Source organism: Coturnix japonica, chromosome 2, assembly GCF_001577835.2.
Source record: "Coturnix japonica isolate 7356 chromosome 2, Coturnix japonica 2.1, whole genome shotgun sequence".
Classification (NCBI taxonomy): domain Eukaryota; kingdom Metazoa; phylum Chordata; class Aves; order Galliformes; family Phasianidae; genus Coturnix; species Coturnix japonica.
Window position 1 is genome coordinate 4,405,866 of NC_029517.1, and position 15,297 is coordinate 4,421,162.

The following is a 15,297-nucleotide window of genomic DNA, read 5'->3' on the forward strand; positions in this document are numbered from 1 at the left end:
GGCAGTTTATGAAGGGTTGCTTTTTGCTCTTTCTCACCCCCTGTGGGCTGAGATAGCCAAGCAGACTGTGTCTTGAGCAATGGACCCTGTGATGTATTGTTTCCTTTTGCCAGAGAGAATCATCAGTGGGAACCACCAGCAAATCCTACTCAGTACAGACCTAGCAGAATCTCAAATGCAAGAACCTTTGCCAAAATCCCAACCATTCCCTTTGACTAAAACCACAATTTATATTTTATGTGAAAAATTTCAAGGCGGGGAACAGGAAATAAAAATAAAATCAGCCACGCATCTGTTCCAGTTCAGTGTATTTATGCACTCACGTTTTGCTTTTGAGATACTATAAGTGGTTTAGGACATGAGGTACAATTTTTCAGTTCTGGGAAAGTACCCATGAGAATCTCAATTCTTATGGCCCAAATAATTCTTAGGACTGATATGTGGAGAACCAGGATCTGCATGAGATGTACCTAATATCTATAAGGAAATTCCCTGTACCTCCAGGAAAAGAAAGAGATTCAGGAAGCCATGTCCTGATTATTTTTTCCCAAGCCATATTTGATACTATTTTCTCTGTTACAGCCCCTGCTGCAACATTTATGAACATCTCATAAATGAGGATGAATATTTATCAAAGGGTGATTGTACATCCTGATTTGGCTGGGGATTTTCCCAGGAGATCGATGACATTCCCACCATCCTGAAAATAACCTGTGGAGTGTTTGGTTTTAATTGGAGCATGGGTTTTCTACTGTATCTGTTGAGCCTACCCCTGGGAACCAGCCTGTCCTGAGGGATGGGGAAATGACACAGTGTTGGTGTTGGCTCCAGTTCTAGGGTGTGTAATCTGATGAGGTGAGTGCCCTGTGTCATGGCATCTGGTATAGATACATGGTCCCTGTATAAACACTTTTTAATACTTCTTGTAATTTGTTATATACCAATCCATGGAGATTAAACTGCTTGGAGGCCTCTTTTCAATTGACACTGACTGTGGGATTTTGCCATGGTAAAATCAGCCTGGGTAGATGAAGCAATGACCTAGCTCTTTCTACCTACGTGGGCTGGGAGATGATGAAGACCAAAGTGTCTGTGTTTGGTGGCTTAATTGTAGAATAATGGAATCACATGATGGTTTGGGTGGAATAGACATCAATGACACTATAACGCCTCTTCAGAGTCTTCTCTTCTTCAGAACCACCCCAGTCCTCTCAGCCTTTATTCATAGGAAAGGTGCTCCAGCCCTCTGAGTATCATTGTGGGCCTCCTCTGAACCTGCTCCACAAGTTTCTGTCCTTCCTCTACTGGGGACCCTGGCTGCCCTCCTTAGGTGGAGGCAGCTGGAATAGGATGCAAACTGAATTGCTTCTGAGGAGTGGTGTAGGGTTTGGACTGGGTACGTCCTCTCAAGTACCTGATGAAGCAGAGGTTCTAAAGCCATGACAATCACAACAGCGTTCAGCCTGCTCACAGCTACGGAGAAACCATTGACTTACATCGGGGATTCTGCTGCCATCCATCAAGTGGTATCTCAGCTGTGACTACTTGTCAGAGAAATTTTACTGCGGATGCTTTATCCCCTTATGACTTGCGGTGGACACCTTGATTTATGGCTTCTAGCTCAGCCCAGATGGAGCAGTGTTGCGGTGATATTGGTTGACACAGGCTGCACAACCTGGGGAACCACTGCTGTGTCACCCAGTAATGGGAAGGCAACAAGAACCATCTGCTCTCCTTTTCCCCTGTGACCACAGTGACACAGAAGTGCTAATCTGAAACAGGAAAGAGAACCAGTCCTGTGGACCAGCTCTGCCTGTGCATCACCCAGCGTGCAACCACAGTCCACTGATTCTTTATGCATGGGTCTGTAGCAAACTACCCTCATGGACTACAGAAAGAAACTCTGCAAAAAGGCTCTGTCTCTCCTTGCCATATTCCCTGTTTCACTCACTACATGGGCTGGAGCAGGTTATACAAATATGGATGTTCAGAGCGGGGGATGAGGAAGAAAGCACCCAAATTCACCGCCTTGAGGGGCAGGTGAGAAGCCTATGCACAGTGTTAGGGTGGTAAGGGTTACCTTCTCTGCCTGCAGGAGCTGTGGGCAGCTGTGTTCATCTCACAGCATAGGACAGGGGCTAAATCAGAGAGCAGCTCCAGAGGAACTAACATGAAATTTCAGACTGTATTGGTAATCAGTAAACACTACATCAGATATTCAGGGTATGGAGAGCAGAAGCTCGATTGCCATTAAAAATCCCCATCTCTTTATTTTCTTACCTGAGACAGAGCTGACACATCCTGGTGCAGGGCATGAGGAGGATTTTATTGGCATGTGCTTGGGCAATCTCATTATTCATGAATGACAGAGCGAGGCAAAGGGAGTGAGTTATGCTGGCCTTTGCAGACAAGTGGCAATAAAATAAGTTTATGGTACCGCCTCCTGCACCATCACATATTTATGTCGCATATTTATCTTGCTTTGTTAGCCATTTGTGCTCGCCTGTCTTGCAAGGCCATCCTGCCTCCTTCACCCTGGAGTGGGAAGGGATAGATTCTGGTACTGCAGCTGGGCAGCAGTGACCTCATTCCATCTCCATGGAGACTTCTAGAAGAAAGTCCTTTTTGACATCACTGAGGGCCAAGCCTACCTGTCCATTGGCTTCCTCCATGTTCAAGCCAGCTGGAGGCTCTTGGTGGGGTTAAGCCTTACCTCTCTCAGCATTTTGGGCCACATCTTGCTCAAAGAACAGACGACAAAGATCTTGATGCCATGACTGGAGCAGTGCTGGAGGAGCTCTGTACACAGTGAGTAACTCTTCACATAGAGTGTGGCTGTGTAAGCCTGTCCTTATGCAAGTGTCTGCTGGGTCAACTTGGACATGGGACTACACATGACAAGAAGGCAAAAACAGACCCCTAATCTTGTGAATTAGTATCTCATGATTTCTATTTTTCATTTTATATTTCATGTTCATAATTTCCCACATTAAGAACTTCCACTCACCCTGAACAAACCTGTTATTCTTCTCACATTCTCTGGCTTGCCACTGCTTTGGGTTCCAAAGTTATTATGGACAAATGGGTTCCAATAAATTGGTTTCTCCTTTGTTTTTGTTCACTTAGAGTAACTGTCTATGAAATATCCTCCTCTGCTTCTGGCTGACAGGTTCAAGAGACACTCTGTACAAGAACATATGCAGACACATTTGCATGTATGCTCATCACTTACTAGGACTAGAACAGAACAATATTTTGCTTTTTAGGGTAAAAAAAGAAAAGGTACTTTCCCTTAGAATTGTAGAATCATCGAATCATTAATGTTGGAAAGACTAAAGATCATCTAGTCTGGCCATCAACCCGTGCCTGTGCCTGCTCTTGAACATGTCCTCCAGTGCAACATCTACCCTTTCCTTGAACAACCCTCAGGGACAGTGACTCCACCACCTCACCAGGCAGTGTGTTTCAATGCATTATCACTCTTTCAGAGTATAATTTTTTTCCTAATATCCAACCTGAACCTCCTCAAGTGCAGCTTAAGGCCATTAAGTACATATTTGTAGATCCTCGTAATCTGTACTGACTTTCTGGAAAAGAAAAACTACATTCCTGTAAAGCCAATAATGTTGCAACCTGTATCATCACATGTCCTTGGCCAAAGACAGTTTTGTTCCTTGGTATCTGACAACAGCAGGGTTTTATCCTCTTATGTAACACACAAACATCAAAGCTGGTCAGAGAGAAGGTAATGAGGCCCTGAGCAGAGAGGAATGGTTTGAGTTGCCTTTAAAGCCAACAGTGAGATTTAGTGTGCATCCCCAGCTGGAAAAGTCAAATACATGGTTTTCATGGTAGATCCCAACTCTGCTTTTTGGCCCATTATATGCAGAAACAATACGAACACAGGTGAGTGCAGCCTATCTGTACTCACCTGCCTATCTCTTTCAGGACATATCTGACAGCAACATGCAGTCTCTGGTCTATCCCAGTAGTTCTCGGCAGCCCTGCACATGAATTACTTGTAGAAGGATGGATGTTTGCAAGATGCAAAGTAGGGTACACTGAATTGTGACAAGAAGAGCATTCTATTTCACTTGATGGTGCAGTGATAACTCTTCTTCACGTCATCTTTGCTTCGCTTTCTTGAGTTATTGGCACATATTCCCCTTTCCTGCCAGCTTCAATGGCTGCTGCTAACTCAGCCAAAGCCCATCTTTCAGCCCTGAATAATCAAGTGAGTGGGACAGCTAGCAGAAGGACAACCTCCCTCGAGGACATGATGGCCTTGATGTACAAACACAACCAAACACAGAGAATGAGGTTGAAGGGAGTGGACCAGGTGGGCAAAATGCCCATGCTGGTGCACTGTGATTTTGCAAACAAGATAATAAAAGGTAAACAACATCTCTACCACAGCGCTAATCCTATGTGGCTGCCTGCCTCAGCCTTGTGTGCTCAGTCTGACTCTGCTCTGCTCATTCTGTTGGCTTATCTTCCCAAGCCTTCTATCCCATCAGCCGAGAGTGGGAGAGTATGCTAGAGAACCAAATTTTGCCTTTTTTTTATCCTAAATGCCAGTGCTAAGGCAGTAAGCAGAAACAGAGGATTCCCAGACTCTCATCTTTTTATCAAGAGGCAAATCCTGGCCCATCAGCAAGACCCAGCTCTTGGACAGCCTGGGTTTAGTGGTTTTTGAGAAAAGAAACTGTTTCCCTCCTACCCAACAACCCAACACAAGACTCAGGTCCTGCTAAAGTCTACTCAAAAGTTGAACAATATCCTGACATTGAGAAATATCACAGTATTTCCCTGGATTAGTAGTTTTGGAAGATCCAAATGACATCTCTAGGTGCTTTAATACAATTTTGATCCTTGTTTGATGTCATCTCAGACATGTTGTACACATATTTGATGGCTTCAGCAGATTCTCCACTGAAATACGTCACGGATGTGCTCAGCAGGATTTAACCTACACACAGCAAGTGTTTATGTATTTGCAGGTTCCAAGTTCATACCTTTCTTAATGAGTGTTTTGGGTCCAGAACACACTGCTGACATCTCAGCAGCCTACCTGGCTCTCTGGAAATTCTTAGTGTAAGAACGAAGCATGCTGATTTGGGGACGGAGAAAGAAACACAAAAGGTCTTAAGATTTCACTGATTTCTCCTGAGACCCTTTTCTGTACACAAAGTGTTTCCTTCTCTGTTCTTGGAAGCATTACCCTTGGCTGGGTCTGGCCTTTAAAACATTACCAGCTGTATGCAAAATAGAGTGCAAAGTGCCAAAAAGCCCTGCGGGCTATTTACATTTGGCTGGAGCTTGCTGTGTTGGCCAAGCTACAGAGATACTTTGTTCATCAGCCTTGCAAGGAAAGCAGCTACTTCAAGCTGTTTGGTGTTGTTTATACAAAGAGTTACCATGGAAGTCCCTGTGCCTTGCAGCTTTACACACTCACTTGTCTGGGAAGTATTTTTCTGGGACCTGGTTTGTCTCCCTTCTCCCCTCCCTTTAAGCTGGGAATTGGTAGGAGGTTCAGGGATAAGGTGCTTGGGTAGATGTTGAGTGCAAACTGACTTTTTGTCTTAAATAAAGAGTTATTTGGAGTTACATGGATCTATTCTTGATGCAAGGACAAGCAGGTGGAGCAGTGAGGTACCTGCTGGGTTGACAACAATGTTTTTTCCCAAACTAAATGTGGGGAAAAGTAATATGAAGCAAATGGAAACTGCTTTAATGACAGGCAAAATGGCAACTTGTCTTTTGAGTCCTTGGGTTACGAGCCCCACTAAGCAAACATATTTCTTGCCATTTATTTCTTCTTTTGTTTGTTTACCTGTTGTATTAAGAAGACTTCTCAAAGATGAAGACTTGTCACTAATTGCCTCTTATAACCATGCCCCATTGGTAGGCTGATTGATGGGAATGGCATGGCTGGGTGCAATGGTGTGGCTGGAGGGCCTCTCCATCTGGCTGTAAGTTTCCATTGTGGGACATGCACATCTCTGTCCTGGGAAACTGTGCTGGAGCAGGCTAATAAATTGTTTTCTTGGCCTTGTACCAAGTCCTGGGGTCATTTCAGATGCTTGATGGGATGGTTTGACTGTGGCTCTCTGCTGCAAGAAATCATTATGAAGTGTTAGGATTGGAGACATGCAAACTTCACCAGCTGACCATAGAATCGTAGAATCAGTGAGGTTGGAAAAGACCACAAAAATCAAGTCCAACAATCAACCAACACACCACCATGCCCACTAAACCATGTGAGTGCTGCAGATACCCTTCATGGTGAAGTGCATTTCTCTGTGTCCATCTCCAAGCCTGACTGAGATCAGGAGGACTTTTGCCATTAATTTTAGGAAAGCAAGGATTTGCCACTGAGATATCCTGCAGTTTTGAGCAGGCGGAGAGGGCACAAAGCTAAGCCCAGTATGTGGCCAAAGGACTCAGAGCACAGCTGGCTTGGCTGGAGCTTGGACAATGCATCTACACCTGTGAACTGAAGGCTCTCCTGCTGCTTTGGCCACCAGACATCTTTACTCAGAGAAGTAGAAATGATTGGGAAGCAGAACAGCAATGTATCTTCTGTCAGTATGCACTTGCTCTCCACTGAAGAGAGTCAGCCAAGCCTGGAGTTCATTCTCTCTTAGCCAATAGTTGATAATAACCCTACAACAGTTTTCTTTTCTTTTCTTTTCTTTTCTTTTCTTTTCTTTTCTTTTCTTTTCTTTTCTTTTCTTTTCTTTTCTTTTCTTTTCTTTTCTTTTCTTTTTTTTCTTTTCTTTTCTTTTCCTTTCTCTTCCTTTCTTTTTCCTTTCTTTCCTTTCTGTTCCTTTCTTTTGATTTCTTTTACTTTCTTCTTCTTTCTTTCCTTTTTTTCCCTTTCTTTCCCTTTCTTTTCCTTTCTTTCCCTTTCTTTCCCTTTCTTTCCCTTTCTTTCCCTTTCTTTTCCTTTCTTTCCTTCTTTTCCTTCTTTTCTTTCTTTTCCTTTCTTTTCCTTTCTTTTCCTTTCTTTTCTTTCTTTTCTTTCTTTTCTTTCTTTTCTTTTCTTTTTCTTTCTTTTCTTTTCTTTTCTTTTCTTTCTTTTTCTTTTCTTTTCTTTTCTTTTCTTTTTCTTTTCTTTCTTTTCCTTTCTTTCCTTTCTTCCTTTCTTTTCCTTTCTTTTCCTTTCTTTCCTTTCTTTCCTTTCTTTCCTTTCTTTTCCTTTCTTTTCCTTTCTTTTCCTTCCTTTATACTTTCCTTTGCTTCCTTTCTTTTCCTTTCTTTTCTTTTCTTTTCTTTTCTTTTCTTTTCTTTTCTTTTCTTTTCTTTTCTTTTCTTTTCTTTTCTTTTCTTTTCTTTTCTTTTTCTTTCTGCAGTATCTGCTTAAAGTACAGCCATTCAAATGTCTTTGTGTCCCCACAGTCTCAGTTAATGTGGATTGAGCCACTGACTACTTGGATTTTGCCGACATTTAAAATAATCCACTGAGGTTAGTAAAGACGATGTAGACCAACTCAGTATTAGATCCAGCATTTTCTGCATAGTATTAACATTTATATCCCCCCTAGAAAGGCTGGGGGAAGCTACATTGCCTTCATAATGAGGTATTAAAAAAAATCTCCAAACAAAACAATATGTGTTCGATAGCCTGGGAGATCTGACTGTTGATTTTAAAAGTCATTCTGGGCCTTTATATAACAGAGTAATTAGTTGATACTATAAACTTATTACGTACCTGATGGAACACAACAGTTCCTTTGAAGCAATTCTGATCTATTGTGTAATTATATAATTAGGCCACATGCCATACTTCAGAGATTGTGCAAAGGGGGAAAGCTTTCCCTTTCTGAGTAACCAAGAGCCTTGGTGGCTATAGGCATTTCTTTTCCCTGCTGCCTTGCAATTTAGAAAATGCAGAACTCTTAAATACATCACTTCTCTTTGTCTGAGTTAAGTGCCCCAGGAGGCTCTGAGGGGGTCTGCAATTTATTGACTATAGAGAGATTTCCTTGGACAGTGCAGACCTGCTCTGCATGCCATCAAACGTGATGGGATCCGGGACCTCTGGCCACAATGGAAAGGAAGCAGAAGTCAAATAACTTGCTAAGAGTTTTTAAAATAATCTGGTTGCATCAGGTTGAGGCTTTTTAGCAAGCAATTCTGATTTATAACAGCTGGCTTTTCACTTCTCACTTATAAAAGCTTTTACATATTTTCCTCTTTGAGTAGATGAGACAGTTCTGTGTATGACAAATGACAAGAGCATCTGAGGATTTAGAGTCTAGAGTGTCTAGCAGCAGCTCAGTGCTGTTTTTCAGCCAGATGCTGACGGGCACTTTGCTCACAAATAAGGACTGATGTGATGAAATCAAGCTTGGTGGGCCCTGTCTATGGTGACACACAAGAAGAACCAGCTAATCTGTTGGGTTTGATGCTCCAAAATAAGTCTCCAAAGTAGGATGAGCACCTCCAGATCTCAGAGCCTGACCTTGCACTACTCTGGCATGGGGTGGGATAGAATCATAGAATCATAGAACAGGGTGATAGAATGGGACATCACGGGATGTCCAGATGCAGTTATCTCTTCAAAGCTCCTGGAGTTTGAGAAGCATCTGGACAATGCTCTCGCACATATGGTCTGCTTTTTTGGGTGGTCCTGTGGAGCCTGGAGTTGGATTTGTTTATCCTTATGGGTCCCTTCCAACTTGGGATATTCTATAATTCTGTGATGAGGCAAGTAGAGATTTAGGGAAGGATGTCCTGACCAGAGTACGCACCTCCAAGAAGAGCATTGGTTCAGGTGGAAAGAAATGTTATTTGTGGTTCTGTAAGACTGATGATGCTGTTGGAGTTTAGGGATTTCTGAGTAACTGGAACATACTTGCTCCTGGAGCAGCGAAAATTGACCCAAAGGAGTTAAGCCAAGATGTGGCTTTGTGGGAGGATTTTGAGAAGGTATTGTGACAGAGCTTAGGACTCCCTGGAAACCAAGCACTTGCACTACATCCCTGTGTTGGAGAGCTGGTCCGAACTCTAAATAAAAGGGATTGCTTCTCTTGATATCAGTGCTCTGGTGGGATAAATCCTCAGTCTTGATGAGGACTGTCAGCTCAATCACCATTCATCACATAACACAGAAATGTCATTTTTAATGATTGGGATTCCCTTTGGAGGCCATGCTGGAGTGACTCCTTTACTTAATGTCTCTGAAAATGTGCTCCAAGGGGGTCTTCTGGTAGCAAAGTCCTCATTTCTTCATTACCTGGGCACTGGGAGAAGAAGGTCATGTTCTACTCTGTATTTTTAATAATGTGTTTGCATATAGCTGCAGTGGGCTTGATTCTGATACATGGTATAAATCCTGAACAGTTTAATTAAAGACAGTGCATTAAACCATGCTATTTGTGAAGCCTACCCCTTCTGAACACAGAGCACAAAAGGACCATTGCTGGGCTCTTGCGAAACAACAAATAAATGCACAAATTCATCTGGGAGCGTTAAGGAATTTTTCAGCAAAGTCTCTAGATCCAAGATTAATTTTTCCTCATGAAAAGCTTCATTTTTTTCCCCCTGTGCTGTAGAATAATATTTTCTGTCATGGAGAGCCATGCAAATTAATCATGTGAAGAAATCAGACCTACCCAACAGACTGGAATGTATCATGAGATGTATATACACATGCACACCTGTATATGTACACGTAGAAAGTACACCAAAAAAGATGTTAGTCAGGAGATATTGCATCTAAAACTCTACTTTCCCCAGCCAGATTTACTCAAGTATTTTCCTCATTATCTCCTGCTGAGCTGCCGTGGCTGGAGGACCTTGAAGACGAAATCAAGCATAAGGTTTAATTATACCATTTGGGCAGCCCTATGCGGACCTTTTTAGGGTCTTATTTTGAAGTTGCTTGCAGGTTTTCTTTGACCTCAACAAGGAGAGTCCTGAATAGAGTCAATGTGTTTTCATGGGGTAGGCAGCTTGATTCAGTGGGACGAAGTTTGGCTGGAGTGCTCTGACCCCTGATGGGGCAGCTGCCAGCTCTATGGGGTTGGCTTGGACCTTGTTGAAGGATCAGAGAGTAGCTGTGGGCTCTCTCGGGACCAGCTGTGCCACCATGCCAAGCAAATCTCAGCTCAGTAGAGAATCTGGCCAGCAACATGGGCTGTATGGTGCTCCTGCCAGCTGAAAAGCTGCCATGAGGTTGCTTGCTCCTTGTTTGCCCAGCAGCATCTGCAAAGCTGGGAGATGCCATTAGAAAAGCTGAAAAAAATGCAATGTTTCATCTTCTACTTGTTTCTGCTGTCAGCCTCTATTTTAAGGCTTTAACATCCAAGGACGGTTATAAATGCTTGGTTTTTATGTGGTCAGTCAGTAGACACAAGCTCCTTTGAGCTTACACAGAGTGGAGATCATGGGATGAAGATTTCAGCTCTGCATGCTAAGGACTGTTGATCCTGTCAGATGTGACTCCGCAGGGCAGTGGGGTTGTGAGATGTGAAATATGGATAACACACTGCTGCTCCTGGCCCTTAGCAGAGCCCCAGTCTCAAGCCCCAAGCACCATGCATGTAATAAGAAGTTATTAGTACTATTATTATTGAATTAGAATCATTGAAGGTGGAGGTTTTTCCTCTAAGATCATCTAGTCCAATCCCAACCCACCCCCATCACACTCACTATCCACATCCCTCAGTGCCATATCTCCACTATTATTTAACACCTCCAAGGACAGTGACTGCGCCACCTCTCTGGGCAGCCTGTGCCATGGCATCACCACTATTTCAAAGGAGAATTTTTTCATAATGCCCAACCTGAATGATGATCATAATGTTCTTACTTCAATTCTTGTTCTTATTCTTTTTATCACTGCCATTAGTATTGCTACTGCCATTACTATTGCTGTTGTTGGAATGGAGAGACTGACTTTGGTTCCACTGCCGGTTCAGAATGAAGACAGTTCTTCAGCAAGAAATAATTGCATTGTACTCAGATTTAAAGCCAAAAGGTGGGAAAATGCAAGGTTATGGCAGCTGTAGAGATAGATACAGGAGAAGCTCCCATCCAGAGATGGGAAGATTTTCATCATCCAATGCCCTTAAGAGGGACTTTCTCTGTAGGGCTGAGTTTTAAACACGTGTTGTGACATCATGTTAGTGCATCTCTTCCATATTTCTCCAGAATCACAGGCACTAGGACTGGTTTCCTCCAGTAACATTTCTTTGCAGAACCTGTCCTTAACTCCTCAGATCTTCTCTTAGGGGACAGTTATGCTTCACAAGGATGGTCTCAGCAGTTCCTATGCTGTTACACTGGCTGTGGTATCTCCATCCGTTCAGACCTGTTGTCTCCTGATGAAAGTTTAGTTTTCCTTGCCTTAAAAGGAGGCAACTTTCACCACTGATATATCTGCTTTCTTTTGCCCCTTGCTGCAGTTTTCATCAACTGACAGTACATCTGTATTCCTGGGAAACTAAGCTGTCCTCCACACCTAATTTCTCTCTGTCTCCCACTCTGCAGGCAGTGATGTATCTTTGCCAATTTATTGAAGAATTAGCTAGGGATAAGAATCTGTGTACACTTTATACTTTACTTCCCAACACCAGCCATTAATAATGAGCATGTCCTTTATGACCTAACTCTTGTTTTAAGTGAATGCAAAGTATTGGCTCTTTTCTTGATGATCCACAACCCTCACAGCCCCTTATTGTTACCTGGAGTGTTTCCAAGTGTTTTGGAGCAATGCACCGGAATACATCACAAATGAACCAGTTTTGCTTGTCTAAGTTTTATCTCTGGGGATTTGGGAGGAATGGCAGGGGAGGAAAGGGATGAATATTTATTAGCTTTTAATCAAAGAAAGTGCTTTCTGTAACCAGACAGGCTACTGTCTGCATCTGATCGAAGAGACACATCAAGGTCCCCGATTCTTTGCTGTGCTGTAGCTCGTGTCATTGCTAGCTATGCAAACAGATAGCTAAACACTCCAGGTCTGTGCTTGGATTTCCTTCATCTGGATTTTCCTGGAGATATCTGGCCATGGTTTGCCTGGCTCTCCTGAATTCCTGGAGAAAACAGCTGGAAATCAACAGCAAAATGCACATGTTGTGACCATTAAAAGTCCTGGTGACAAGGTGAGCCTCCAGTGCTTCATTCTGGCTCTGCTTTGCCCACCTCGAGACCTCTTTGTCATGAGAGGATAGTTGTCCACAGGGAGCCCAAAATTGCCAAGGCTGCATTAATAATACCACTGTAACCCAAGCATCAGCTCTGCACCCATTCACAATGGTCCATACAGTTTAGTTGTCATCACGCTCCTTGGTGCGGCTTTATCCTCTCCCAGCTGGTGCCCAGGGGCTCTTCAAGGGCTGTGTGGGTCAGGGACCATTCCCAGCAATCAGCATGACTGAGGCCACCAGGGCTTGGAGAGGAGAAAGAGCTTTGTTTATTGGTCTGAATCACAGAAACATAGAACAGAATATCCTGATTGGAAAGGGACTCACAGGGATCATTGAGTCCAACCCCTGGCTCCACAAAGGACCACCATAAACCCAGTAGTAGATCTGATGGCAAGGCTAGGTTAGGTCTGTACTGACGTCCTGCAGAAACAGAGGATGTGAGAAGAGCATCATTGTGGAGCTGAGGGTGGCAGGATCAGATGTCTCAGGAGTAACCATAGGCAGTAACAAAGCAATCTGTGCTTTACATAGAGCACGTGGCAGGACTGCACCCGAATCTCTTTTTTGTGATGGTGCAGGGGAAAATGCTCCGTGACATTAAGAAGGAGGGGAAACTCAGAGCAAGCTCATAATACATGCTGCACTGTACAAACCTAAGTGAACCTTTCAGCATCCTTGTCTTTCATGTGTGGAGCATGGCAATGCTGGTGTCTGGGGTAAGGGTCTGACAGCAGGCAAGGTGATGGAGTCATGCTGGGAGATGCTGGGTTAGGATTAGGGTTAGAATTAGGGTTAGAGTCAGGGTTAGGCTTCTCTTCGGACTGGTGAGCAGCCCAAATGGTTGACTTGGGCTGCAGTCATGGCTCATCCATATACCTCACAGGAGGTAGAACCAAGATCTTTAGGCAACAAAGGCAAGTCCCGTGCCACTCACAGCCCTTCTCTGTCAGCGCAGCCCAAAGGCACTCCAGAGCTCTGCTGCCTTCTTTGCATGCATAGCTCTGCTGCACAATCCATTACTCACATCCTGGCGCTCACCAGCATTTTGATCCAACCTCATCTTTCTGCTGCCTTTTCCCATTGCTGCTGCTCCTGACATCATGCTGCCTCCAAGTGCCTTCTGCAGAGCCACACCACAGCTCATCCATCTCCTGCCAGCACCGCTGTCTGACAGCGCTCACTAAACAGCAGCTTCCAGCCTCCAAACAAGGTTGTAAGGAAAAAGAGTCTTCTGGATTGTGGAAAAATATCAGACCCTCCTGCCCTACTGTTATCCTTTTCCCTGCTCCTTTTTTCTCTCCCCTTTTGATTCTCCAGGGGGATTCAGAGGCTCTTGGCTGTGCTGCCAAGTCACCACTGCAGCAGAGAAATGGACAAAATCTATGTGTTCACATGAACTGATGCCACATTTTGAAGTTTCCCAAACAAAATGGGACCTAAAGATTCCCAGGGAAGAATTTCAACCTTTGATGTTTTGGTACTGCTTTCTGTTAGGAAGCTGCAAAACCAATGGCATCAGCAGGGGATATTTACCCTTGCATCCAGCTCCAGCAGGCACTTTCAGACAGATGTTGCACAGATGTTGCACCTTCCCTCTACATGTATGGGATTTACTCAAAACTAGGGGATTCCTGCTGTTATGTTAGGATTTCTGGAGCCTGGAGACAGATGGAGATGAAGCCATGAGAGAATCATTGTGGGGACTGTGCCTTCCACCTCATGTGCCCGCACTGGCATGGGGGAGCTTGCTGAGCCTGTACTAAGGTGACCAAGAAGTGAATGCTCAGGTGATTAGAAATAATTTCTCCTTTGAAAGAGCAGTGGCACAGGCTGCCCAGGGAGGTGATGGAGTCACCATCCCTGGAGATGTTCAAGAACCGTGGAGATGTGGCACTGAGGAATGTGGTCACTGGGTATGGTGGGGGTGGGCTGGGGTTGAAATTGGTGATCTTGGTGATCTTTCACAACCTTAATGATTCTATGGTCTGGTGTGTGCTCCAGTCTCAGCATAACCCTTTGATATCTACTTGAGATAACTGGTCCTTTAGGAGGCACGTACCTCCCATTAACAGGAAGGCTGACAGTCAGGTGTTGAATGTCAGAGAGGGGTGCTAAGTAATTTAAGAAAGTGTTGTAAAAGAGGCTGCTTTTGGGTTGTGTAGTCTCTGATGTGACGGTGGGGCTCAGGAGTTGTGCCTCATTTGCTAAATACTTAACTATCTTCCCTGGGTTTTCTTGGTAGGATTATTTTGACTAACGAATGTTTCAGCCAAAAAACTTTTCTTGCATAAATTCAAGCTTTCCTTGGCAGTCCTTTGAGAAGAATGTATATTTTGATGCAATGTTTTGACTTACTAGATTTTCTAAGAAGATAATTTGGACTGGGATGAAATGATGATGCAAGTGCTTCAAAAGACCAAGTGACCCATGAACAGTAGCATATCCTCCATGGAGGGTAGAAAGACATCACAAATACAAGGCATGTCTGGATAGCAGAGCCTTAATCTTGCACAGGGGATTTGCAAACAGATCCCTGTGATGTGAGGGAGCTGTTTTCTATCCATCAGTCATAACAGCTACTGCAACCCTTGAGAAATTTCCACAGAACCAAGGAAAGTCAGGTTTTCTCTTTTGTCAGGTAGTTCCTTTTGGGAAGGGAAGATGGCCACTGGAGGAATGATGTAGTTCGGGAGGATTGGGTAAAATGATGTTGAAGGCTGCACATCCATCAGGGCTGGAGGTGATGTACAACTATTATTTCCTGCTGCTCTGGGGCAGTCACATCCCTGCACAAAGAAGTGGGGACACAGAACGGTGCTGTTCAGCCCCCAACCACCATTAGGGTGGTAATGGATTGATGGTTGGACTAGGTGATCTTAGTTGTCTTTCCAACCCTGATAATTCTATGATTCAAACATACTTTTACATGGCCTGGCCACAGACTTTCTATCACTTGTCATCCAACCCTGTGCTAGTGCTCACACTGCATCACTGGCACAACAGCTGCAGTTGTAGCCACAGCAAGGGAATGTTAATGAAAATAATCCATCATCAGCAGAGCAGGACTGGAGGCAGATGGATGAGGCCACTGCAAGTGAGATTGTGCTCTAAAAGTGTGGGAGCTGCTGGGTGAAACATT

At 43.9% G+C, this 15,297-nt stretch overlaps 1 protein-coding gene and 1 long non-coding RNA gene across 4 annotated transcripts in view; one reads left to right on the forward strand and one right to left on the reverse strand.

Annotated features, from left to right (window-relative positions):
- The window catches only part of XIRP1 (xin actin binding repeat containing 1), a 45,243-nt gene extending 42,874 nt beyond the window's left edge, over positions 1–2,369 (reverse strand). The window contains exon 1 of the mRNA XM_015852901.2: positions 2,281–2,369. The gene's annotated coding sequence lies outside the window, so the exon portion shown is untranslated. The remainder of the gene's footprint in view (positions 1–2,280) is intronic.
- LOC107308781 overlaps positions 1–15,297 on the forward strand; it is a 118,806-nt gene that overhangs the window by 19,443 nt on the left and 84,066 nt on the right. The window contains exon 1 of one of the 3 annotated variants that reach the window (XR_001552907.2): positions 2,267–2,808. The exons of 1 other annotated variant lie outside the window; for it this stretch is intronic. This is a non-coding gene — a long non-coding RNA (uncharacterized LOC107308781). Of the gene's footprint in view, positions 1–2,266; positions 2,809–15,297 lie in introns of those variants that run through there. One more of the 3 variants, XR_001552906.2, reaches the window with a different exon arrangement.